This window comes from Ailuropoda melanoleuca, chromosome 16, assembly GCF_002007445.2.
Source record: "Ailuropoda melanoleuca isolate Jingjing chromosome 16, ASM200744v2, whole genome shotgun sequence".
NCBI classification, from domain to species: domain Eukaryota; kingdom Metazoa; phylum Chordata; class Mammalia; order Carnivora; family Ursidae; genus Ailuropoda; species Ailuropoda melanoleuca.
Genome location: NC_048233.1, coordinates 52,189,842 through 52,217,391, shown reverse-complemented (window position 1 = coordinate 52,217,391; position 27,550 = coordinate 52,189,842). Strand labels below are relative to the sequence as shown.

The window sequence follows — 27,550 nt, the reverse complement described above, 5'->3', positions numbered from 1 at the left end:
GCATGGCCGCGCCTCTCCCCACGCGTGCTCGGCTCCGTGTGCATTTGCTCTCGGCACCGAACTCACCCAAGTTGTCTGACAGTAGCCACTCCGGGGTCACCCCCTCCCCCAGGCAGCGGGAACTGTGACTGTGGCGTGGTGCACCCTCACCACCACGTCCACCCCACCGCGCGCACACGGTCGCCCACATCCTGCCCCAGCCACCGCCACTCCCCGGCAACATTTATTTCCTGCTACGTGAAGGAAGGGGCTCGAGGGTTTTCAAACACACCTGGCCTCTGCCACAGAGAGGACATCCGTGGCCCTCAGGGAGGAGGAGGGGGCAGGTGATGACAGGGGAGGCAGACAGGGGAAGAGGCTGTATGGCCTTTGTTTCCTCCTCTGCCTGCCCCACCTGCCACAGGCTCTTTCACGAGGCCTGCCCCCTCTACCCTGTGTCTTCCTCTGAGATTGGGGGGGGGGGCGCTAGGCACCTCCTCACCTCCCAGTCCAAGCCTTGGCAGGGTCCCCAGCAACTTTCAGGATTCCTGAAAAGGCTCAGGAATCAAGGCAAGATGGCACGGGCTACGCAGACCTCAGGGCTTGTCTGATCTGGGCGATGGTGACATTTTAGGATGAATACCTGGCTGTCCCCTGCTGATAGGGAGCTAGGATGAGAATTCGTGGAATTGCTTTATTACACATTCATTTCAGCAGTCAAAACTGTTCAAAGTGAGGGGAGGTGGTAACATGGGTCCTAACCTTTTTAAAGTGATCTTTCAAACATGCCAATTAGACCAAAATGTTGCTCTGCCTAAAATTTTCAGGATTTGGTTTCCCTTCACAGATGAAAAATCCCAACCCTTGATGACCTACAACCTCATCTCCCGCCCCTTCCTTTTGCCTACTATGCTCCAGCCACGGTGGTGGCAGTGGCAGCGGCGGTCTTTCTTTTTCTCAAACACATTGCCATCCTTCCCACCTCAGGACTTGGCACCTGACCGTGCTTCTCCCTGGATCACTGTTCCCCCCAGACCTGCCAATGCCTCATTCCTCATGTCACCTGCTCAAAGGGCCTTATGACTTTTAATGTAGTGACCTTCTCCTTCCCATATTCTTCTGCTCCTGTTGTCTTTCCTTTGTCCTGTTCACTGTGTGAACATAGCTAACTTATATTCTTGTTTATTTTCTGCCTTGTCCCACTGGGCCATAAATTCCATGAAAACAGGGGCCTTGTCTGTTTTGTTTCCCCCATGGCATCCCCAAGTGCCTGGAACAGTGTGTGGCACAGAGTGGGAGCTCAGTAGATGTTTCCCAAATGAAAGTCTGTTGACAATATTCTAAGTTCCTGCAGCTTCCTCTGCAAAAGGACAGAGCCAGACCAGGACCCACATCCTGCCTGGGCCCTGACCAATACTGAGTGACTGCAAAAGACCCTGTTATGTCCATCCCCACGCATTATTTCTGGAGAGTGAAACATAGGCAGGGATACTTGCTGCTTAAAGGGAAGGGGTACATCCTAGGGAAATACAGAAGGGGGGCAGCATATGTCATGTGAGAAAGCGTATTCCATATTAAAGTATACTTCTGTATGTAGAAATCAAGATTTTAAAATAACTATTTCTTTTTCTCTGAAAATAAAGCTGGACAGAATCTTTTTGGCCAAGAGAGCAAAACACGAGTTGTCTATCTCGGCTGTGTTAAGCCAGGGGTCTAGGAGCTGGGTGAGAGGATGTGCAGTCCAGAAACCTCCTAGTTGTATGAAAATGCTGTGAGCCTGGGCATTTATGCATTTTCTGGGAAAGCATCGATAGGTTTACCACATTCTCTAGGGTACCCCAAAACATGAAAAAACTACACATCCCCAGAAAGTCACTGAATGAACAATTAGTTCCCAATCAAAATCTCTGCTCATCAAAGATGGAAAATACCAGTCATGGTACAAGGCAGAAGCAGGGAGTGGGGGTAGAGAGGGTCACGAGTTTTCATTAAAAAGAATGAATCCTGAGGCACCTGGGTTGCTCAGTCGGTTAAGGGGCTGCCTTCAGCTCAGGTCATGATCCTAGGGTCCTGGGATGGAGCCCCACATCGGGCTCCCTGCTCAGGGAGGAGCCTGCTTCTCCCTCTCCCTCTGCCTCCTCCCCTTGCTTGTTCTTTCTCTCTCTCTCTGTCAAATAAATAAATAATCTTAAAAAAAAAAAAAGAATGAATCCTGAGGCCTTGCCTTTCAGCTCTCACATGCTTCAGACCATAGGTATGCTAACTCATTTAGCAAACATTCCTTGAACCTCTACCCTACGCATGTACCCAGCTCTGCTAGATATTGAGAATCAGAGAGAAGTCCCTACCAAGCGCACACACGGTCTACTGAATGACGGGCAAATAACCCACCGTTGTAGTGCAATGTGACAGTTGCTACAAAGGAGGGCTGTATGGTGTACGGCTGGGCCATAAAGAAAAAAAGCTATAACCAAGACCAGGAAGCATGGAATAACTTCACGGAGGTGACACTGACCTGTATCTGGAAGGATGAAGGCAGGTTCGACAAGAGGAGGGAAGCACCCCAAGAAGGCAGACCAGCATGCACAAGGGTATAGAGTGGTGAAAACGCATGGCAGGTATCATGTGGTCAGAAGGAGGAGATCAAGGGGCAGGAAATGGGGCTAGTCATAATGCTGGAGCAGGTTAGGTCCCTTTAAAGGGGGGGCCTACCCTTCATCCTTATAAACCAGGGGAATGATTTTACTGACTCCCCATTTTGGGAGGACCTCTCTAGGAAAAGCAAGAAAGCAAGTTTGAAAACGTGGAGGCTGGAGGGAGGGAGACCAGTTAGAAGGCTGTTGAAATCATGCAGGGGATAGAGAATGAGGACCTGAATAAGGAGAGGGGCAGAGAAAAGGACACCGACATCACCAGCAATCCGCTGATGCAGTGGGTGGCTCCTAGGGGTCATGGCTTTGAGTTCACCCAAGCAGGTGTCAGGACCGTGCAGATTTTCAGAAACAGAAGCGCCTCCTTAAAACCTCCTACATCTTGGAGAGCTATTCATCATGCCCAAGCTGCCTCTCCCAGCACCTTTCTTCTCCTTCCTCCTATTTCTGTGATCTTCCACCAAGTCCTTTGATGTGAATTAAGGGAAAGAGATCAGCCCATCTGACCACATGGGACGAAGCAGTGGGAACAATGCTTATGAAGGTCTGCCCTGAATGTGTGGTCTTCTTCCTCCTAACGGTGGGCCTCTTCTTTCAATTCCTGGCTTTCTGACCCATTCCTTAGACCTGCCTATTCGGTGCTGACCCTTGCAGGCAGTGACCCCTAGCTTGGCTCAGTTCTCTGATTGTGACCTCTCTCGTAGGGCCCTAGGTCCCCGTATTGTGCAACCCTTGGTGGCACTGACCTCTCCCCACCGAGGCTGGATCTGCCCTTTGCTGATAGTGTCCTGTTCCAGACCTTCCCATCCCCAGCCTCCCAAGGGATATACCCACCCACATCACTCAGCACTTGCTTCCTTCCATGTCTGTCTTCCCAACTCTTAGACTTCTCTGTATTCTCAGTACCTTCCTGGCTAGGGAAGACATGATAAATATCTCCTGAATGAAAGCTGGAGTATCTCTCTTGTTCGTCAACGCAGAAGGAAGAGGGGGAAGAGATTCAGAACAAAAAGTAGGGTTTGAGTCCTGGCATCCCCATCCCCAAGACCTACTCATTCGCAGCATTCCTTCCCCCACCCCTAAAATGATGAGGAGAAGGTTCCTTCTCCCTCCTACATTCTGCAAGTCCAGCCCCTGTCTGATAAACTAATTTGTGTCCAGCTGTTAATGGCTTAATGTGTTTCCCAGATAACATATTCCAGCTTAACAGGGGTCTTCCACTCCCTCAGCCAAAGCAGTGACTAATGGGGAAAAGTTCAGACACTGCGGGGGCCAGCCTGGGGAACATCAGACAAAATGGGCTCTCTAGACTGCCCCGAACGTGCGCTGATGATGCCTTTCCACCCACACAGGACAGATGTCAGCTTTTACATGGCACAAGGATGACAAAGGAAAGACCAGGAGCAGTGTGCCACGCCAGAGGTAGGGAATAAGCAAATAACTTAACACAGGGAGTCCGTTATTTTTTCCCCAAATAACTGGACTTGAATAGTAAAATAGCACAGAAGAGTTTAGCATCATCTGTCCAAGGAAAATCCTAGCCCTCTTAGCCGCTATTTATTAAGCATGGCACAGGGCACCTTTCACTTACTTATCACAGCAATGCCAAGAAAAGTGATTTTCCCCATTTTGCAGCTAAAGGCTCAGAGAGGGAGAGTGACTGGCTCTGTTCGATCAGCTCCAAAACCGCCAAACAGGAGCATCACTGGGGTGGGTCTGCCTGCCCCCTACCTCTGCTGCGTCCATGGCATTGTGATACTCCACGCAGGAAAAGAAGTCTCAGAAATGCCATCCCTGGGAGGATGAAGACACTTCGGCAAGTGGCTTTAAGGCTTGTTTGAAGTCGCCTTCCCTTTCTGGGAGGGCCTGGAGATCTTGGATATGGAGGGAGACAGATACAAGTAAAAATAAAAGACTCGTGGAAGGTACACAGCTGGCAGGCTTTTCAGGAATTGAGAGTCAAATTTACAAAAAGCACGAATCCTTCCTGGAGCAGAAAGCTGGGACCAGGACGGTGAGCCCCCAAGAGGTGGCTCCCACCAGCCTTGGAGGGGAGTGAGCCCCCTGCCAAAAGGTCACTGGGAACATTGGGGTCTGCGGGGGGTCCAAGGCGATTGGAGGGTTTGAAAGTAAGATGTATGGCTTTCAGGAGGGCAGACACAATGTCACACTGACAAGCCCACAAATGAATGAATACGCCCCTAGAAAGGGCTGGGCTGGGCTAGGCTAGCAAAGGATTTCTCTCCCTCCCCCACCTCTTTTCTTTTTTAGTGAGATAAAGAATTATGTACGGGCATCTCGCCTTCAGTGTGTTCCCTGAACAGGGTTTCATTTGTCGCTTTCTGGCTCCCCCCACGGTTCACTTTGTTCCTTCCAGGGATGGGGGGTCAGGGACTGAGGGGGGCAGTGTCTCCCAGGGCCCCTCCCCGTGTCCCTGTGGGCTGCTCATTCTCCCTCGCACACCTTTGCTCAGGCTGTTCCCTCAGCATGGAAGTGCTTTTCCTTCCGTTCTCTGCCGAATGATACCATGTAGGTCTGTCAGGATCCCAAGCAAAATTAACTTAGTTGGTGAACTTGTCTTCAAACCCTCCCCTTTGAGAAGGCCTTCTCCTCTCCTCTGGGGTCCCCAGCTCTTTGTTTCCCTTCTTGCCAGCCTTTGTAACCCTCCATCTTCTTCCACAAGTTGGGGGTGGGTACACTCACTGACTGTTTTAAGTGTTAGTATTGATAGGAGTATTATTACCACTGGATTATAAATCGCTTAGGAACATGCAGTCTGTCTTAGTCATCTTTGTGCATTCAGAACAGCGTTTGGCTTATTGTTGGTATGATTAAATGGAATGAATATATTCAGAAGGGGGCTTAAAGTTCATCCAGTCCCCCCCCCCATAATTGTCCAGGAAAATCCGGGTCCCCTCTCTAGAGCACCTTCTGCTGGACTGTGTGGAATGCACTGAAAAGAAACCCAACTGAATTGGGAGGCTGGAAACGGCACGATAGCATCTCGGGCAGGCTCTCAAAAATCCATGGTGACCTTGCCAGACTCAAGATTCACCTGCTTGCTGGCAATCTGGATACTGGACATTTCCTTTTAAATCCTACTAGAAGAGCTTTTGGAGAGTGAGGATTATGTCTTATTTTTCTCTACAGCCTCCCAAACACGGCCAAACATAGAAGGAGCTTAGGGCAAAAACTAAATTTTAGGAAGAACGAATGAATAATTAAAGAACAACTTTAAAGCTCTGGGGAAAGAGGCGTTTGACTTATACAAAGCAGCCAAACTGGTCCCAAGCAGCCTAGGACACAGTTGGGAAGAGCAGGCATGCTTCTCCCTCGGATCCCAGGGTTGCCAGGTACCCCTGGTATTTATTTGCTCTATTCAATAACCCAGGCCCAGGGGCTCCTCCCCCAGCCCCCTCCCCTCCCACTACTTCAATGAAGCAGATAAGGGTGGAAATTGTGTAATCTTTGGGTGACCTCTGACCCCCCCTTTGAAGAGCCTCCATGCTGCCAGCCCTCACTCCTCCCTCTTCCTCCTACCCTCTGAGGGGTTGCATCTCCTGCTCTGACCCGAATGAGGTGTCAGGGTGTGGGGACCGCAGACATTTTAGGAGGTAGCTTAAAGACTGATTTAGGCTTATCCAGCCCACTCACTTGGGCTAGGGGTTCATGTGAGGTGAAGTAAAACTGTTCACAGCAAAAAATTTAAAAAATACAAAATAAAAGTTTTAAAAAATTCTGCCACAGAACTATGGGCACGGAAATGTGGATAGCTATTGTCAAAGCACTTAAGAAAGTTAAATGGTTTCTAATTTTTGTCTTCTGTTCTGGTTTTGAGACCGAATGATTCAGAGACACGGTCTGGAATGGAGTCATCCTCAAACTCTCCCTGGGTTGTGTTGGTCTGTTTTGTTTTCGGTGGTTGTGGTTTGGTGGGGGAGAGGGTGATGTGGTTTTGTTTATTTTATTTTCCCTGTGGGATCAGCCCTTTCATTCGGGGCCAGTTCTGGTCACCAGGGATTACGGTTAGCAATTTCAGAGGCAGCGTCTTTCCCAAGGGGCTGTGGTCTACACTTCCTGGGCACTGTTGAGGAACTCGGCACCTCCCTAATAAACTCGTGCTATAGGAAATGCCACTGCTTTTCATGACTGAGAGATGAAAGGAACACAAATGCCCTCGAAGTGGGTTAAATATTATTCCCCAATGGGTGCTCTGGAGGCTTTTCCCTTGGAACAAAAGCAGCAGGTAAATTGATTCCACTTTTGTTAGGCATCCTGATTTCACAGGAGATTGCCCCCCCACACACACACACACCTCTGAGGGCCTCCTCCTTCCCCCAGCCCAGGAGCGTGTACCTGTGATGAATGCCCCTGGGGTAAGGCTCGAAGCTGGCACTGTGGGTCTGGTACACAGGGCATGAGAGGAGGGTAAACAGGAGGAAACATTTGTCTGAGATGCACCGGCCCAGACAGTGTGTGTGCACAATCACCCTCTATTCCAAAGTCAACAAGGACAACCCGGGAAATCCCAGAATGAGGGCGCCATTGTTTAGCAAAGGAAAACTCTCGGCACTGCTAATGACTGGCTTTTGGCTTCTGTGCAGACCCATGAAACGGCTGCCCTTGATCAAACGGCCTCGGCACTTCTGGGCATTTCTCAGATCCTAGCCCACGACTAGCAGAGCGGTTCTTCGCAGCCGGCTCCCTTCCTCCCTGTGCACGCTCCGGTCAGATGTGGACACGGAGAACTTGCCACGACCTAGTTTTATGTTTGTCAAAGCACTTCCACATTGGTTACCCAGGTGGTTATTCTTAGGACCATTCTGTGAACTAAGCTAGATGGCTGGCATGATCCCATTTTCCGAAGAGCACGGTGAGACACAGAGAGGTTAAATGAGCTGTCCAAAGTTGCACAGCTGCTTAATGAGCAGGCCGAGTTAAGTCTTAGACCTCCTGGCTGCAATCTACACCCCCTTTCCCTGGGTCCTCAAGACACGTGGACTTTACATAGTGTCCTTATTATCAACAACAGTAATAGCAGCAGCAATAGCTAATACTTTCATCAGTGAATCTTCTGTGTCACGTGCCATCCTGAGAGGTCTGCATGTGATATCTCATTGAATCATCATAGGAATCTTATGCTACAGGTATAAAAATTACATTTCACAGGGGAAACCAGGCACAGAAGAGTTAAATAACTTGCCCAAGATTGCAGAGTTAGGAAGTGACACTGCTTGGATTCAAACCCTGCTTACTTAGCTTTCTTTAAAAGAATTTATTTATTTATTTGAGAGAGAGAGAGATAGTGAGAGAGAACATGAACAGGGAAAGGGGCAGAGGGAGAAGGGGAAGCAGGCTCCCTACTGAGCAGGGAGCCCGATGCAGGGCTTGATCCCAGAACCCTGGGATTGTGAACTGAGCCAGAGGCAGCTGCTTGTTTGACTGAGCCACGAAGGCACCCCTAGAATCTAAATTCTTAACCTGTGTTGTTTGGTCTCTCTGTGTAGTGACATCATAATCATAAGGTGAGCCCAAGGTCAAAAGTAAAATAAATATACTTCACTAAAAGGGACTTTACGGGGCACCTGGGTGGCTCAGCCGGTTAAATGCCTGCCCTCAGCTCAGGTCATGATCTTGGGGTCTTGGGATCGAGTCCCCAGCAGGGAGCCTGCTTCTCCTTCTCCCTCTGCCTGCAGCTCCACCTGCTTGTGTTCTCTTTCTCTCTTTGTGTGTCAAATAAATAAATAAAACCTTCAAAAAAAGGGGAGGGGACTTACAAGTAAGAGGCGCCATGCCCAATTAGTGGTTTTGGGGGGTTTTTTGCTTGTTTTTTGGTTTTGTTTGGTTTAAATGATTGCTGTCCCTACAAACTTCCATCAAATGCACAAAACCTATCTCAGATCATGCAACTGTGGATAGCATTTTAAATACCTCTGTGACCTGGGGCAAGGTGTAAACCTCTCTGCCTCTCAGCCTGCTCTTTGTAAAACAGGTATGGACATATTTACCTCTTAGGATTATTTTGAAAATCAGGTGAGATACTACATATGAAGGCCCCTGAAAAACCATAAATTCCTAGAACTAATCTCCCGAAATTAATTGATGATAAACAAACCTGAGTGTGCTCAACATCCTTACCTATGTGTCTTCACTGTAGGACTTTTGGGAAGCTTCCATACGCCAGCGAGCACCCTGGAGCTCTAAGCAGGCAACTGGGAATGGAGTAACTCCCAAATTTATCTGACAGCAGCGCCCTTTGGGTAGAGCACTTCTCAAGATACTACCCCAAGGAACCCACTTCGGGATTGGTATCCCACAAGGTGGAACCTGGCCTGTATTTCCCAGCAGGTCCCCCTCTTCAGCAACATTCAAAGCAGCCTGAGTCCATCTGAAGCCACCCCTAGATTTGCTCTCTTAATTTTGAGACCCTGCAGCAGGAGACTTAAGCCTGCGCTTCTGTCATTATAACTATCAGGCCAGAGACCACAGGATCTGAGTGACGAGACAATGGGGGCCTTGGGGCTCCAGCAGAAACATGACAAGAGAACTCAGATGACCCCATCCCTGTGTCCTACACACAATCTGGTTTCTATCAGGCAGGCCCCTGCAGAGTCACACTGAAAGCCAGTCATTCAGAATGTGTGGCTGGCCCCTGACACAAAACCAAGATTTGAAGGATGGCCTTACTGATAATGAATCCCCATCCTTCCAGCATGGAGCAGATGGTGAGGAATAACAATGGGATTGGCCCTACACTGGGGGCACAATGGGAGGAGGACGTGTGCCTTTGCTCCGACACCACTGTCCTACGAGGTAGGCGTGGAGTGTCTGAAATAGCCATCATCTTATTCTGATAATAAGACTCGCTAACATTTACTGAGTATTTGCCTACTTAGCATATCCCAGACACTAAGCTATTTATCTAAACCACCATCTTCAATCCTCACAACAACGCTCTGAAAGTAGTACCGTCACCAGTAACCAGAACAGGTAACAGAAGCACAGAGATGTTAGGTAAATTACCAATGGTCACACAGCTCATAAACGGTGGAATTCCAACATGGGTTTGTCTGAAGCCATAGCCTTGTACCTGTGGCCATAGGCCTTAGAGGTCTTCTAGAGCAGTGGTTCTCAAAGTTCAGTTCCTGGTCCTATAGCACCAGCAATACCTGGGAACTTGTTACTATGCAAATTCTTGGACACCACCACAGACTTACTGAACGAGGAACTCTGGTAGGACCCAGTAGTCTATGCTTTGTTGTCGTTGTTCTATAAGACCTGCGGCTCGTTCTGATGCCCACTAAAGCTTGAGAACCACGCCTCCAGGGAAAAGAGCTTTGTACCCAAGCAGTGGCATCATGTCACTTGAGAAAGCCCCAGAATGAGTCACCTGGCCCATTATCCAGTAGCGTCACCCAGCAACGAGCAGGGCACAGAAGGGCAGGGTGCAGGGCCAGTAGTTACTGTAGGAAGAAAAAGTAATAGTGAGACCTGGAGTCGCTCCTCCCCATGCCCACGCACTAAGGCCAAGACAGAACAGGTGGGAGAGCTGAGGTTCAGAGTGAAGGTGGGAGAGGCCAGCACGAGGCACGCCTGCATAGAAGATGCCAGGCCATTTCCATCCCATGTCCTCCCCTCCCTCTTCACAGGGCTACAGGGTCACAGAGGGCTGGGCAGGTCTTCATGATTCCCGAGTTCTCTCCCTCCCCGGGAGCACACCCCCACTTGGCAAGGGCCCTGCCAAGAGAGTCTCCTGCCTCTGCCTGAACCCCTGCAGTGAGGGAGAGCTCACTGCCCCCAAAGAGGTTCTTTTCCCTTCTGCGGAGATGTCTGCGTATTTCCTTGAGCTCTTCCCCGCCACTCCTTCCTCCACCCCACCGGGGCTACCCTCAACTAGCCTGCCTCAGGGCAGCCCTTTAGATATTGGACAGTGCCCACACTTCCCGGGTCTTCTCTTTTCTAGGACTAAGGACTTGGTTCTTTCAACAACTCCTCTTGTACCTGTTTTCATGTCCTTTCAGTGTTCCAGGCTATCCGAAAAGGCTCCTGAGAGATCCTCAGAGAGGGAAACCCAGCAGCCCTCGTTTGCCACTCTCTGTTGGCCCAACTCCGTAGACTCCAGTGAATGGAGTAACATCAGGCAAGCTCAGCAAAGGGCCCTGGGCTGCCGGTCTGGCCACGCTGTCCTCAAGGAGGGGCCCAGGGAGGGGGACGCTGCCTGCCTTTCCTGCCCTTCTTCCGGAGGAAGGCATGGAAAGTGCCAGCCTGTCCTTCAGAGATTTCCTTGAGAAAGCAGAGGCAGGGGGGCAATGTTTCTGCAAGACCCACTCACTGTGCAGTGAGGGAGACCCATCCTGGGCCAGGAAGTTCCCCCACACGTGCCCACTCTGCAGAAATCAGAGGAGCCCCACTCCCTGGCGCATCCCCCTCCTTCTCAGGACTGGCAGGGCTCCACCATCCCCACTGGAACCCTTGGTTCTTGGAGGGGGGAAACATCAGGTTGTGTGAAGGCCCCGCCATCTCTCCGAGGTTGGCAGGGATTGACCGTTCTGCAGGGAAGAGACAGTGATGGGTCTGTTTTCACTGGACAGACTTGTGGTTATCTTCCCTGAGGAAGCCAAGGACGGGGGGTGGGGGACGGGGTTGGGAGCTTGGAGATCTGGGCTACAGGCCCTCAAGGTCCCAGCGCAAGCTCCCAGGGCATCCTCTGGAGACAAACTGCTTGAATTCAGACTCTGGTCCACCCTGACTCTCTGCGTGACCTGGGGCGAGTTATTTAACTTCTTTGTGTCTTATGACCTCATCCGTCCATGGAAATGATAACAGTGCCAGTCTCTCCACAGTGAGGCCCATGTGAAACATGCATGCGAACACGGGGCACGGTAGCGGGCACCCGGTTCAAGCTCGTTGGGTGTTTACTGCTCCCATTGGTCTACTGCTTTATACAACTTGGTTAGGGGTCAAGTTATACATATAAAGCCCTTCTAACTTTACAAAGACTTTATCATCTTGTTCGATTCCAATAACTCATGAGATGGCAACATCAAGATGTACGATGACCATTGTATATGTGAAAATACTGAAGCCCAGAAAGGTCAAGTGACTAGTCCAAGGTCACGCAGCAGATCCATCGACAGAGCCCAGACCATCTGACCTCCTGCCTTGGACTCCTGAGGACTGGCTGTGATGGCCAGTTTGATTTATACTACCATTGCATTTCTTCTCATGTCATACGGCTATCTTTATTTTCTAAAATCAAGAGCCAGGCTTGTGATCTTGGACATGAAACTCCCAATCTGGACAGCACACAGGTTCCCCTGTCCTGCGCCTCCCAGTTTCTATCCTAAGGGGCATCTAAGGAAGAGATTCCTCTGTATCTTCACCCCTGGTCCCGGCTCCTGGGCCAGGACTCGTCCAGTCCCTGCCTGGTGTGTAAGGGTACAGCGAGGCTCACTGACCGATCCCAGGACCACCGTCTGACCCTGAGCCAGACTTGAAGGTGCACGGTATTAAGTTCTCCTGGAGACCCCCACAGGATGCCCCCTGTAGCACACCCCCTGAGTAGCCTCCTGCAATGTCCCAGGAAGGGGCTTAGACTCTCTTTTACAGTGATGCTGATCCAAGCCCACTTCTCCTAAGGCTTCTGGATGGGAGCAAGGCAGGGTGGGAATGTAGGGTGGGAGAAGGGTAAACTGACTGCTCCAGATGCACTCTCTAGCTTGCCAATCCCAAAGCCCTTAGAAGGAGATTCTGGGAGATTTGTGCCTGGGGCTGGGAGTCGCCATGTTCTATTCAGTGGCTCCAGAAATACCAGATTTTCCCACCATGTCCCATCTGGGCCCGATAAGCACCATCCCTTCAATGCCTGCACTAAGTGGTTTGCGGGCTGTCTTGGCTGTGTGTTCCTGGGAAGGACGATTTATCTCAACGCTCTTCCTCTGGCTCTAAGAGCTGCTTCTCTCCCTCCTCAAGAGATATCAGGGATGCTCCCGTGACATCAGTTTCCTGAGAGCTGGACAGTTCCCCTGACTGCAAAGCCTGGCTTTGCTCCCCCACCTCCTCTTGTTCCTCTCCATGCCCACGTTCACACTTGGATTCGTCCTGCAGCCCCGACTGCCAGGGAAGTGGGTTCTCACCGTCCTCACTGTTGCTCAGAGCGCAGCTTGGCGCCCTTATCGGACGCAGCCAACAGGGCTGGAAATGTATAAAGAGGGCCGCCTTGTTGCAGATGAGTGGTATTGCAGGGGTGGAAAACAAGCTATAGGCAGAATTGTTCTTACATTTGTTAATATATGCAACAAATATTTTTGAATGACCGCTAAGCGCCCCATTCTTTTCTGGGTGTTGGGGAGACAGAGTGCTGAACGGACAGAAGATTATACACAAGGGCAGCAAAACTGACAGGCAAGTAAATGTATAGTAAGTACCAGAAGAAGTACAGCTGGGGCTAGGGACAGAATGTGCCTGGGGGGGGGTGGCAAGTACTCTGATAGGCAGCTCAGAGAGGCTTCTCCAAAGGAGGCATCTTCAGCAGAGATGCAAACGAAGGAAGTGAGCACCATACCCGACCTGAGGGAACAGCATCAGGGGCAGAGGGACAGGAGTGCAAGAGTCCTGAGCAGAAACCGGTCAGGGTGTTCAAGGACAGCAAGAGCACCACTGAGGCAGGAGCAGAGAGAGCAGGCCAGACGGCAAGCACAGATGAGCTGGAAAGGACAGTCGTGGTCAGCACACAAAAGGCAGGAGTCTGCAACTTCGGCCCTTGTGTGCTCCTGTTGGCCTGTGAGCTAAGAAGAGTGAGGACATGTTGAAAGGGTCTGAAGAAGAAGGAAACAAAGACGGAGACAGACATGAAGATAACGAAGGAGAAGAAGATGACATGCAGAAGACTAAGGGAGGAGCAGCTGGCGGGAGGGGTTTGAGAAATCAAGAGTTCTTGTTCGGCCACGGTCAGGCTGAGATGATGATTCGACACCAAAGCGCAGACATTTATATATACTTTTATATACATGTGCATGTGCAAAACACACACACGTATAATGTAAGGGATGAGGATGTCCCCGATGCTAGTGGAGAAACAGAAAGAAAACAAGAACGCGTGGAAGACTTACCCTGACCTGTGAAGTACTCGATATTCATTCCCACAACAGTCTGTAAGGAAAAGTCTCTCCATTGGTCTCTCCCACTTTACTGATGAGAGAACTGGGGCTGAAATTTTCCCAAAGCTGCACGTGGAGCTGGGCAGCGGGAGAGCTGGGAGATGAAGCCAGGAGTCCCCGTTCCTAACCCCACATCTACCAAACAGAAGAGCACATCCATGCCCGCTCAGGGAGGCAGCCTTCCTTTCTCGGCACCTGTGTTTGGGCCTTTTTCTTTGGGCCATGTAATGGACAAACTGAGTCCTCCCAATTTCCTGGAATTGATTCTACAGACCAGACACAATAAAATGTTCTTGTTTCCTACCTCTGAACTTAGCAAGGTGGCATAAACACATTTTTATTACAATATTTTTTTCTTATTCGGTCCTTTTTAAATTATGAAGCGATAAATGCTTATTAATTGAAATTAAAAATATGGAAAAATAGGAAGGAAGAAATTAGTCATGTCCTCAACCCTTAAATATAGCCATGATTGAATATTTCTGGGACTTCTTATAGGCCGCACATGACCTATTGTATAGTTAGCAACAGTTTCTGGGGTTCAGAACGGTGGGCTCAGAAAAGGGAGAGGACCCTAAAGGAACCAACGAACTGTATGGCAGAGGAGCCAGATAAGAATAAAAAGGCCTGACATTTATTAAAACAACAGGTAGGCGTGTGTCAAGAATTGTGCTAAGTGCTCTAACTGCATAACCTTATGTAATTCTCACACCCCATTTTACAGTTGAAGAAACTGAGGCTTTCGCCATTCCCGAGCAGCAGAACTGAGACTTCAAGTTAGGGGTACTGAATCCCAGAGCAGGAGCTCTTCAATCTCATGTCATTCTATGCCTAGAGGACAATGAATGCCCACCAGAAGGTTAAAACGAATACTGCTTTTCTTTTCCACCCAAGGTTTTAGTGTAATTTTAGAATTTACGTCAACTTTGGATTCAGCTATCATATGCCATCACATCACCAATCTCAAACACATATTTCTTTTTTTTTTTAATTTTATTTTATTATATTATGTTAATCACCATACAGTACATCCCCAGATTCCGATGTAAAGTTTGATGCTTCATTAGTTGCGTATAACACCCAGTGCACCATGCAATACGTGCCCTCCTTACTACCCATCACCAGTCTATCCCATTCCCCCACCCCCTCCCCTCTGAAGTCTTCAGTTTGTTTCTCATAGTCCATAGTCTCTCATGTTTCATTCCCCCTTCTGATTACCCCCCTTTTCTTTATCCCTTTCTTCCCCTACCGATCCTCCTAGTTCTTATGTTCCATAGATGAGAGAAATCATATGATAATTGTCTTTCTCTGCTTGACTTATTTCACTTAGCATTATCTCCTCCAGTGCCGTCCATGTTGCAGCAAATGTTGAGAATTCGTTCTTTCTGATAGCTGAGTAATATTCCATTGTATATATGGACCACAGCTTCTTAATCCAGTCATCTGTTGAAGGGCATCTCGGCTCCTTCCATGATTTGGCTATTGTGGACAATGCAGCTATGAACATTGGGGTGCATATGGCCCTTCTCTTTACTACGTCTGTATCTTTGGGGTAAACACCCAGTAGTGCAATGGCTGGGTCATAGGGTAGTTCAATTTTTAACTTTTTAAGGGACCTCCACACTGTTTTCCAGAGTGGCTGTACCAACTTGCATTCCCACCAACAATGTAGGAGGGATCCCCTTTCTCCACATCCTCTCCAACAATTGTTGTTTCTTGCCTTGTCTATCTTTGCCATTCTAACTGGCGTAAGGTGGTATCTCAGTGTGGTTTTGATTTGAATTTCCCTGATGGCTAATGATTTTGAACATTTTTTCATGTCAACACATATTTCTTGAACAAATAAATAAAAACTAAAATCTGATAAATCCAGAACAAAATGAAGGAGAGGAAGACAGAGTGAAGTGGGGCAACCCAGGATAGACTGAGTCAGCTATTCGACAAGTATTTATTGAGCGCCTACTACATGCCAAGCACTGAGCTGGACACTGGGGACCAGTGGTGAACATGACAGACTAAAATCCTAGCCTCCTGGTGGATTTTAGTGGATGGATCACCGTGGTTGGCTAAATCTGGGGAAATACTCAGTGTGGCTTCCCCCCATCCCCTAGAGGTCTGTCTTATTTCATTCTGGTGCACGTGGTCGCCCCGTGCCAATCAACTTGTTCTAAAAAGCAAAGAACTCCAGAAATACAAAAACCTAATTGCAGGGTGCTTCTCTTTTATTCTTTAAGCCAAACCTTGTCTAACTTGTGCTTCCATGTCATCTCTTACTAGCTTATTTCTGTTCAATTTCCAACCAGACCCACTAACTGGAACTTTTCACCCAAGGCTATGGCCCTCCCTGGGTCTCCATGGATGAGAGGATGTGGTATGGATATATATTTTGCAGAGGGTCAAGAGGCATGAAGGGAGCAAGGGTCCTTTTCTTCTGTCAGATTTTCAAAGGGGTACATAACCTCAAAAAGGTAAAAATCCACGGCTCTAATCTTTTCCGCTTCAGTGTTATTTCCCATAGTCTATGAATGTTGACTCTTTTCCCCTGCAACAGTCTCTCCTAGAGCTGAGACTGAGTGGCATTTGGGGTTTGCTTGCAGAAACTATGCGAGCGCAGCATTGGTATTTTGCCAGGCACGGCATAAAACGGAACTTAATTCATTCACTTCCACATTGACACAAGGGGGAACGTTCCAATTCCTCAGCCGCTGAGAAAGGCAATGTCCCCCACCAGGCTTCACACAACCCTCTTCCACTTGATTATTATTTGAGTCTCACCCCTGGCCCCGGCTCCACACTGCGGGTCTACACCACTTCCCTGAGTACACACGGTCTTAGACTCCTTCGGGCCAAAGAAAATAACACTGTTCTGATAGTCGAAGGCAAGAACAGGCTTCCTAAACAGGTTGTTCATCTGCCAGAATTCCTGCTCACTATGCTTATTCTTGAACTCCAGATATCAATCACCATCTCTATAGGGTAGAGAAATGGAACAGAAAATACAGACGGCCTCCTGTTATTTCATTTTGTTGAAAGCAAGTAGCACATTCAAGTGGAACATTTAAGAATCCAGGTCTTTGTGAGCACTCATTCCTTCATTGCTGCAACAAATACGTATCAAGTGTCCACTGTGCTCCGGACACTTTCGAAGTGCTGAGGACACAGTCATGGACGAGGCTGAATGGATTCCTGCCCTCCTGCAGCTTATGGCCTAGTGCAGGGAAGAGGCATCACAAATAAATAGAAATGTGTTGAGAGTTAATACAATAAATACGACATGCTACTGGGAGCGTGTAACCAAAGACTGTCTATAGTATCACAGTGTTGAACAGCAAGGAAGACGTCCCTGCTGAAGTAACAGATATGCTGAGGCCGGAGTAGCTGAGGCCAGGGTGCATGGAAGGAGAAGAGGTTAAGAGCTATTGAGGCTTGTGCAAAGGCCCTGAGGCCAAAACTAGTACAGCATATTAGAGGAACTGGAAGAAAGCCTATGTGGCCAGAGCACAAAGTGGAGCCACAAAAGGTTGGAAATGAAGCGAGAGAAGAAACAAGGGTTCTATGCAGATAGAGCCTTGCATGTCCTTGTAAGGATTTGGGTCCTAATCCTGACAGCAATGGGGAGTCATGGAAAAGTACAGAGGAGGTGTATGGGACATGATTAGATCTGAGGTTTTATTTTGTTTTCAAGTAATCTCCATACCCAATGTGGGGCCTGAACTCATGACCCCAAGATCAAGAGTCACATGCTCCCCAACCGAGCCAGCCCTAGATCTGAGGTCTTAAAAGATCATGCTGACTACAGTGTGGAGAGTGGACCAGGGATGGGCAAGACCACACAGGCGGAACCAGTTTCAGAGGCTTTGCCGGTAGATGTGGGGAGAGATGCTGGTGGTTTGAACCAGGGTGACGGTGGCGGATACAAAGAAAAGTGGACTTCCTTGGAGAAAACAGGGAGCATGAGCCCACAGACTTGATGGTGGGTTAGATGTGGAGGTGAAGAGGAAGGAAGGATTCGTCCTCTGATCAGTCATTTCTGCTTGTCTCCAAAAAGCAGGTCAAGACACTCCTTCTGACCCTGCCTCCAGGAGATGGCTCTCTGAGTGGACACTGGGGTGATAGCACGCCAGGTATAAATCTGAAAGGAGCCACAAATTCACAAGGCTCCAGTGACACTGGCCATTGTTACGTGCCTTGAAGGAGCCACAGCCGTCCCCACCCGGAGCCTTTGTGTTGGTGATTCCAAGGCCTCCATCAGGCTCCCCCCGTCTTCCCAAGGCTGGTGCTTCAGATCTAACATGGTCTAACAACACCCCCACTCGCTCTCGAACACATTGCCCTGCTTTACTCTCTTCCTAGCACTTGCCATCTTCAAAATAAACTTCTTAATGCATTTGCTTCCCTGTGTGTTGTCTGTATCTGAATTCCACGACAACAGAAACCTTGCCCTTTTTGTTTCACCGTGCTTAGAACAGTGCCTGGTGCCCAGCAGGTGCTCGGTAAAAAGAAGATGAATGAGTAAACGACTCCTCAAAGTCCAAAGCCCCCCCCCCCCCCGCTGAGTGCCCTCTCCCTGGGCCCTGTGGACATCCTTGGCTCTGGGCCTCGGTACCGACTGAGCAGCTCCTGGGTTCAGATGCCCCACGAGCCCTTGCAGACTTGCTCTGAACCTCCATCTGAACCCAGGGTTCAGGTGAGTAACGGTTCTCCAAGAAACAGCACTCTCATGGAAGTTTCCTTTGCTTTATTTCCCAAAGCAGAAGAACTGCCAGGGCTGGCATTTTTCCAAATTCCACACCTTGGGGCATGAAGCAAACTCCATAGGACCCCAGGACAGAATTATGTATTCACACACATGACTAAAAGAGCTCACAAGCAAACATTGCTGGTGCTGCTGATTCATGACTATTTCTTTTTCTAGTTTTCCGTATAGATCTCAGGGCCAAAGTCAACTGTATTTGTAGTTCATAGCTGGTTCTTTTTAACCCAGGATATTAGATGGGATTCAGTTCTCCTAGCTAAATTCCTTCTTGGAAAGGGCTCTTAATTCTTCTCTCTTGGGATGCCTGGGTGGCTCAGTTGGTTAAGCATCTGCCTACAGCTCAGGTCATGATCCCAGGGTCCTGGGATCGAGTCCTACATCAGGCCCCTTGCTCAGCGGGGAGACTGCTTCTCCCTCTGCCTGCAGCTCCCCCTGCCTGTGTGCTCTCTCTCTCTCCCCAGCAAATAAATAAATAAAATCTTAAAAAAAATATTCTCTTACTCTTCTGATTTTATTTTCCAAAAGATGCTTCCTAACATGAGGATTGCATTCAGCAGAGGGGAAAGGAACAGGACGGGTAAGGCCCAGCCGGACTCCTGCAGAGCCCACCAAAGGGATGAGTCAATGCCGAGTCACCATGAATGGTGAGTTCTCAGAGCTTGTGAGTCAGTGGCTCCTGGGCATGGGGCTTCTGGTGCTTTCCACATGCCTGAAGTCTCCCTCCAAGCCAGGAGGGAAATGACTAATAATAGACATCACTGTCCAGTGATGAGTTCACCTGAAATCATAGCATGGTGCCTATGGGGTAAGATGAGCTATCATCTTACAAATCTTCCGTGTGGCCCTGGGGTTGAGTTGAGATGGGACAAAGGATGGGGTTTTATAACCTCTGGGGGAGTCTGGGTACCTTTCTCCAACCCGCCTCTCGTGGCAACAGTGTCTAGCCTTACACACTGGCAGGTGTGCTGAGGCCTCTAGCAAAATAGTCAAAACTCTGTGGTAAAATTCTAATTCACATGCTGGAAGTCTCACTGAATAGGGAAGATTTTTCTCTTAGAAACTGCCTTTCAGGGGGCACCTGGGTGGGTCAGTGGGTTAAGCATCTGCCTTCGGCAGGTCATGATCCCAGGGTCCTGGGATCCAGCCCCACATAGGGCTCCTTGCTCAGCGGGGAGCCTGCTTCTCCCTCTCCCTCTGCCTGCCCCTCCCCCTGCTTGTGCTCTCTCTCTCTCTCTTTCTCTCTCTCTGTCAAATAAGTAAATAAAATCTTAAAAAAAAAACAAAACAGAGATTGCCTTTCAGGAAATAGAGGCAAATGATAAGATAAACTTTTGGGGAGGAATTAAAAAAAACCCACTCTGAGGGATGTTACTCTTGAGCTCAAGAGAGCAACAGCACCATTTGTGGCCAGCTGGCCGTTCCTGAGCATTTTTACCTGCTCTGCCTCACTGCTGATCTGCGCCTTCTGCGTCTGTACCCACATGGTACTAGCAGTGATCTTTTATTGGATCCTCACTGCATGACGAGCGCTTTATATATACTAGGTTATTTTATTCGGTTCACATCAAAACCCCTTCAGGTGAGTGTCCATTATTGTCTGCATTTTACAGACCAGGAAACTGAGGAATCAGACATGAGGTGACTTGCCCAAGACCATCCAGCTCTTAAGTACTGCCTGTGGGAACCACCTGCTTCCTGGACACCAGAAGCCCCGCTCTCATCTGCGGCCGGCCTCTGTTCGATCGAAGAATCCATTTATTCTGTTTGCTAAGTCAGGAAAAGTGTAGTTGATTGGTTTTTATTTTTTCCCCAGAAAGGCTTTTGCCGAGTATTTTTCATGACACTGAATTAAAGAATTCCAGAGCCTTCGTCTCTTGTTATCAGTGAGAGTGTTGGGCACAATTGTCTCCAGAGTGTCTTCCAGGTCCAAAGTTTATGATTTCATTCTGATCCATCACACAAAGCATCTCCTTCCTCTCAAGGGTGGGGGGGAAACTTATTAGGCTCTTCAGAATATATACCAGCCATTCTCCGTAGACAGCGGAGCTCCTACAAAATCCCCAGAGGAGGTTATTAATTACGATCGACACTCTGGAGAGTGTGAGAAGGTGGGCAGAAGAAGCAGCTCTGCCTTCCTGGGAATGTCTTGCTCCCACTCCGGAAGCCAGCTGGGTCTAGTCACGGCGTGACTGCCAGCCGTGCCAATTCCTGGATGTGTGGGACTAGGCTGACTAGCCTGAATGTGTGTGTGAAGGGTACACTTAGGCCCCCAGGTCTGCCCCCTGTTTGCCCTGCAGCAAAATGGAGAAGGTTCCACCAACTCCAAGCTGGAGCCCGCCCACCAAGGACGCTGCTCACCAGCCCATCCCACCCTGCTCAGGCCTGGGCCTTTCCTCAGTCATCAGCGCTCGCTGAGAGCAAGGCTGACGATGGGGGAACACAGTTGCTCTGAGGAATTGGTGTGAGTGAGAGAGGGTCCCTGACCCTCATTGCCTCTTATAAGAGTCACCTCACCCTCTACCATGGCCACTGCCTCCTCCTGCCATGGCCCTGCTCCACACTTCCTCTCACTTGCTGGGCTCCCCTCCTCCAGCTCCTCCCACCCCTCTCTATTCCTCACAGACCCCTCACAGTTCCCCCACCTGAGCGAGCTCCTCCTCACACATTTCCCTCAGAGGCCTCACCTCAAGTTTCTGGTCTCAGCTCTAATGCCCCCCCCGCCAGAGGCCTTCCCTGGCCTCCCTTCTCTCTGCCACTTCACTCAGTTTTATTCTCATCGCCCTCACCATGATTTGAAATTATTTTCCTTACGTATTTCACGGCCCATGTCCCTGGCGCTAAAATATAAGTTCGGGGAAGGCAAGAACCCCCTCATCTTGTTCACTGCTGTGTCCCCCCGTGCCTCGAACGGAAGACTAGGTGCTCAATACATGGAGGGAACCAAAGCGCACCAACTCCTCACTCACCAGGTGCAGGTGAGGATTTTACAGCACAAGGCTGCCGTGCGGGTGAGGGACCATGGATTTTCAGGGTTTGTCAAGACGATGTCCCGATAATGGCAGGCTTAAAAATTCCGACTACATGGAGAGAGGCAGCATGGACTGGGGCTCTAGCCTGCAGGCCGCAGTCTGAATGGAGTCCTCACAACTACTTAGCTTTTTGGTCTTCAGCAAGTGGTCGAACTTCTCTCAGCCACGGTTTCCTCACGTGTACGAGAGATGATAATAACAGTACTAACTCCTCGGCCCCTGGATTACATAAAACAATCCACGGGACGTGTTCCGAGGAACTTCAGCGCACGTTGCGCCCTCCGTAAACGTAAGCTGTCACTGCGGACCAGAGAGAGGGCCGCCCGTTCTCTGCTATACTCCCCCCTGCACGCCCTCCAGCCTGCAAAGCGCTTTTACCTAATTCCTCCCATTCATGCCTCTGAGACCCCCTGTGGGCAGGCCTTGCCCACTCTAGAGGCTCAGAGCAGCTTGCCTGAGATCCCACAGCTAGCCAGAGCAGAGGACAGAAAGCCTCTGATTCAGGGATCCGAACTCTCCTCGTCACCACACGACACTCGCTTCCTCACCCAACCTACAGCCCCAGACACAATCTGAAGACATGGTTAGGCCCCGTGGGGAGAAACCGAGATTGCTGCTGGAGGATCCCTGCTCAAAGTCAATGGAAGCCCGAGGCCTCTGCACACTCACCGAGGCCAACTGTGTCTCTCCCAAGCCCGCGCCCTGGTAGGCCAGTTGAGGGTTTGCCAGAGCCACAAAGGCAGATGGAGCCTGTGGCTTCTGCCACTAGAGCAGGGCCCAAAGTTCTTGTGCTCTCCCAGCCTCAAGGTGCATCCAAACAGCCCAGTGTTTGTGGGGTGGGGTCAGAGCGGGGCAGTAAAGAGGTCACCCGAGGCTTTTCCAAGGGCTTCCAGCTGGCGTGCAGTATTCTCTGAGCCTGCAGATCAGCCAGGCCTCTCGGCCCCTCCTGCTCTGCCCCCCTGCCCTGCCTTAGCCCCTGGCCCCTGTCCTCAGAAAGCTTTTCTTTTCAAAGGTGCCCTGACTAGCCCTTGGCAGCTCTTCCAGCATCAGGGACAATTCAGGAAAAGGACTCTGGGCCTCAAGTCCAAGGGATCCAAGGGGCCGGGTGCAAATGACAGGAGGGGGGAAACACTGCACTTACCAAAAAGGAACTGGCGCCAGCCCGGTTCAGTCTTTTCAACTCCCAGGGGGAGCAGATTTGTTGTGACTAATACATCAGGCTGTAAATAGTTTGCAGGCATACTGATTAGCCCGAGGCACCACGGAGGCAAGCGCTAAGCACTTCCGGAAGTGCAGAGTTTCCAAGGGAAAGAAAAGGCTGCCACTCTCAGAAGAGGCTCACCTGCTGGTGAGCCCACCCAGTTTAATTCCTGAAAAAAGCAGCCAAGGCCCAAGGAGCTTCGGGGATCAGGAAATCACATGGAGCCAGTCAGATCTGAGGGGAGGGATTTTCGGCTGGACTCTGCCATCTTCCTCCTCACAAACCCTTCAGGATTATTCCTTGCCCACAGTCTACATTTGCCAGCATTACTTTCTAGGACCCTTATGAACTGGTCCTCTACTGGGTTGAATGGTTTCTCATCAAAACTCCCTATCCTCCTGGAACCTCAGAATGTGACCTTGTTTGGAAATAAGATGTAGTTAGTTAAAATGAGTTCGTCATGGATTAGGGTGGGCTCTAAATCCAAGGACCGGTGTCCTCATAACAAGACCACGTGAAGACACAGAGGCACTCGGAGAGAATGCCATGTGAAAACGAGGACAGAGGACAGAGTTCGGAGCCCCACATGTACATGCCAAGGATCGTCAGCTACCGCCAGCAGCTAGGAGAGAGGCGTGAAGCAGATAACCCTCAGAAGGAAGGATCCTGGAGGAACCCTCCAGAAAGATCCTCACTAATGCCCTGATTTTGGGCTCCCAGCCTCCAAAACTATGAGAGAATACATTTCTATTGTTTGAAGCCACTCTGTTGTGGTATTTTTTTGTGTGTGGCAGCCCTGGGAGCCTAACACAGGTTCCAAGCTTTATGTCTAACCCTACGCCCATCAGCCACCCTCCTCACATTCCCTGTATAAGAGGTGGCTGTTAGACATTGTTAAAAAAGTGACAGCGTTCAGGTCTCATCTTTGACTTTGGGCAAACCAATTTGCTTCTCTTATTTTCAGTTGTCCAATCTATACCATGAAGGTGGTTGTGGGAGTTCCACCGAGAAAATATGTGTGTAACAAGAGGGAGACTAGATCAGCCACAGAATTTCTCTTGGGGAAGGCATTACATTTGTTTGGAAAATAGAACCAAATAAACCTCCTTCCAGGAGGGTTTAGATTAAGAAACTAGGGGGCCCTGTCGACTAACATGATGTATTGGTGGTATATAAGTTGGGTGATAAGAGTTGGCTGATGAAGAGGGAGAAAGGTCACGTTCACAGGGAAGAATCCAGGAGATAAAAAGGGCCAATAAGAGTGAGACTGAGGGAAGGAGGGAGCAACACTCCTCCACACCACCGTGTGGCTGGGGAGTTTGGCGGGGGGAGGGGGAGAAATACAAACATCTAACGGATTTTTCCAGTTATTTGTTCTGAAGCGTACAAGATAAGCCCATTCCCCCCATCTCTTCTACAAAACATGCAGGGAACTCTAAATTGGATTCCGACCGTTTTATGATCATGGGTTCTTTGAGTTTGAATTTGGAGAGGTACTGAGTTTGGAGGCTGGGTTGTCATGGGGGTAAGGTGAGGAGAGCTCACACCAACACATGAGCTGAAGAACCAGAGGCCTGGGAGGGGCTTCTGGTTTACCCACACAAGCAAGCGGGCAGCATATTGAGGGCACTTTATGAACATAACACATAAATGTTTGCTTCAGTCTCAGTCCTCCCCTTCCTGATCATGACTTACTCCGGCCTGAGCTTGGGATGACTTCTCCCCTTCCTCTACCACTTCTTCAACTATTTGAATCCTACCCATCCTTCAGGCATCAGCTGCCAGGAGCTTCAAGCCTTCATCCACCTTCCCAGCTGGAGAGGGACAATGATCCATCTCCCAGCTTTGTGTGGTGTGTATTCCCATGCAACAGGTACCATATTCTTTCTGTAACTAGAGCTAAGCAAAACAAAACAAAACAAAACAAAAAAACAAGACAAAAAGTCCTGCAGAGGCAGATAAGGGAAGATGAACTCAGAACAAAGAGAAAGATGCAGAAGGGAGTGGGGGCAGGGGAGAAGCTGGGAGGAGGGAACATTGAAAAGCTCAAATGGCCAACTACATTCACAGTCACTATACCAGGGCGGGGCCAGGGGGGAAAGGTGATATCTCCAGCAGGCCCTTTTGTAAAGTTGAAATTCAAGCATTTCCCTTGAGTCTTGAATGTCACTGTGAGGCACCCTGAAAACAATTGTGAGGCAGGTAACTGGTTTCTTGGAACCTCTCTAGAGCCGCGTGGGCACAGATTACCAAAACTTCCGCCTGCTAAGCTTTCTCCCCACCCTCACTCAGAGCAAATAAATATACCCACCAAGGTCTGAAATTAATCTCAAGACATTAATCTCAAAGGACCAGCAGGTGAAATGCTCCGACCTACCCACCAAGGGCTCTGTGACAGAGCTCCCCATGGCCTGGAATGAGGAAGTAACTCCATTTACCTGTTCACTGGGGAGGAAGGAGACAACCAGAGACCTGCTCCCCACCTATCCCTTGCCCTCAGCACCTGTCCTAGGGCCCAGGCTACTGAGCTTGCTGGGAGCTGGGTATATAGGAACAAAAAATACATGTTTGCTGTTCTCAGGAAGGTCCTCCCTCGTACAGAGGGAGACAAAAGAGCAGCAAGTGCCATGCAGTGTGGGGAGTGCAAGGAGAGAGTAGCCAAGGGTTACAATAACTCAGGAATTACTGCCTGCGCTGGGCTATGCTTTAAAGGGTGAAAAGGAATTATGTCCACAACTCACTACCATCACAAACCGCCACACTGGCTGTTAGAGTCATCATCTTTCTAAACATTAAAATATAAGGAAATGTATGATTTAGGGCAGCAGGAAGAACCTATGATAATCAGGGGAGGAAGCCTGGAAAGGGTTATCGAAGGAGAGGGAGCAGAATATGCAAAGGTCCAGAGGTAAAGTCATGGTTGCCATATAGACAACATTCTAGTAAAGTATTTGTGGAAGACTCAGTGAGATAGTGACCATAACAATGCCAGAGGCCGGGTGGCTTAAATAACAGACATTTATTTCTCATAGTTCTGGGGGCTGCGTGCCAGCATGTTGGGGTTCTTGGTGAGGGCTCTCGTCGTGGTTGATGGATGGCTGTTTTCTCACTGTATCTTCACATGGTGGAGAGCATAAGTTCTGGTCCCTTTATCTCCTTATAAGGACACTAATGCCATCATGGGGCTCCACCCTCATGACCTTATCTAAACCTAATTATCTCCAAAGGCCCCACTTCCTAATACCATCACATTGGGGATTAAGGCTTTAGACACCTGCAGTGGGGGTGGGGGGTGAGGCACAAGCATTCAGTCCATAGATTGAGTTTGCAGTAATTAACATTAATGACTCTGAGAATAATCACTATTTGTCCAAGACATACTAACGAGAAATTCTATCTCAGTATTAATAATCTAGAGTTGGAAACAACTTAAGTGCCCAATGGTCAGGGATGGGTGAAATAAATTACCTGCATACAACTAAATGCTAGTAAAAGTGACTGGGTATAAACATATTAATCACACAGAAAGATGTCCATGATGTACAAAGGTTTTAAAAATGTAGGTCAGAAAATACATAGATGTGAATCAGTAGGAAAAAAGACTGGTAACAAATAACTCACCAAAATATTTACAACTCTTATCTCCAAGGTGAGATTACAAGTAATTTTTAACTGTTCTTTAACCCTGTCCATATGTTCTAAAATTTCTACAATAAACATGTAAGGTTTTTGAAATAAGAAAGGAAGGGGTGTGTGTGTGTGTGTACGTGTGTGAGAGTGATTATGTATTTACCGCCAGACAGGACCAGGGAAATGCCAGAAATAGCCTCAGTATGACCCTGAAGGTCAGAACGAGTGAATAGGCACTCAGCCCAGGGTCCCTGCAGCCACTCCCACTGTGGGCTGTGATCTGAATCCCTTCACATTTCCTTCTCAAACGTCATACTCGTTCAGCCCTCACCGTCCTCTTAGTCGGTTTCAATGGCATGGCCACATTTACCTTCTAAGACGGAAATGTACTTAGTTCTTGGAATTGAAAGTTCCTTTTGAGGCACCTGGGTGGCTCAGTCAGTTGGATGTCTGACTTTGGCGAAGGTCATGATCTCGGGATCCCTGAGATTGAGCCCCACATCGAGCTCAGCAGTCAGCGGGGATTCTGCTTGTCCCTCTCTCTCTCCCTCTGCTCCTACTCTTGCTCATGCATGTGTGCTCTCTCTTTCTCAAATAAATAAATAAAATCTTTTTTTAAAAGTTCCTTTTAAAAATATTTAATAATTGGGGTGCTTGAGTGGCTCAGTCGGTTAAGCATCTGACCCTTGACTTTGGCTCAGGTCATGATCTCAGGGTCTTGACATCAAGCCCCCTATCAGGCTCCCTGCCCAGTTCAGAGCCTGCTTAAGATTCTCTCTCCCCTCTCCCTCTGCCTCTCCCCTCCAACTTTTTCTTAAAAAAAAAAAAAAGTTTAATAATTATTTGTCAGCAAATCAGCATTGATAGATGTGACTGTTGGGCTATTTTATTGGGGGTGGTGGAGAAGTGGGAATGTGAAAGAAGAAGCTCTAGGGGAGACAGAAGGTGGCTGTAGACTTTGAAGATCCCATGAGGTCAGAGAGCCAAGGAGAAAGCCCTTTGCCTTTACAAGCGAAGAGCTAAGCTAGGAGTGGACCACCTAAGGCATATCTAAAGAGGCAGCATGTAGGACAGAATAACAGCTGAGATTTATTACTTTATCCATCCGATCCTGCCCTATTCCGCACTCTGAATCTACAGTGTAA

The 27,550-nt window shown here is 49.0% G+C and overlaps 1 protein-coding gene and 1 non-coding gene across 8 annotated transcripts in view; both read right to left on the bottom strand.

Moving 5' to 3' along the window:
• The window catches only part of NAV2 (neuron navigator 2), a 385,459-nt gene that overhangs the window by 321,588 nt on the left and 36,321 nt on the right, over positions 1 to 27,550 (bottom strand). The gene's annotated exons all lie outside the window — the stretch shown is intronic.
• LOC117796842 lies at positions 14,681 to 14,752 on the bottom strand. The gene has a single exon (XR_004621547.1). It is a non-coding gene; the product is annotated as a small nucleolar RNA SNORD45 (small nucleolar RNA).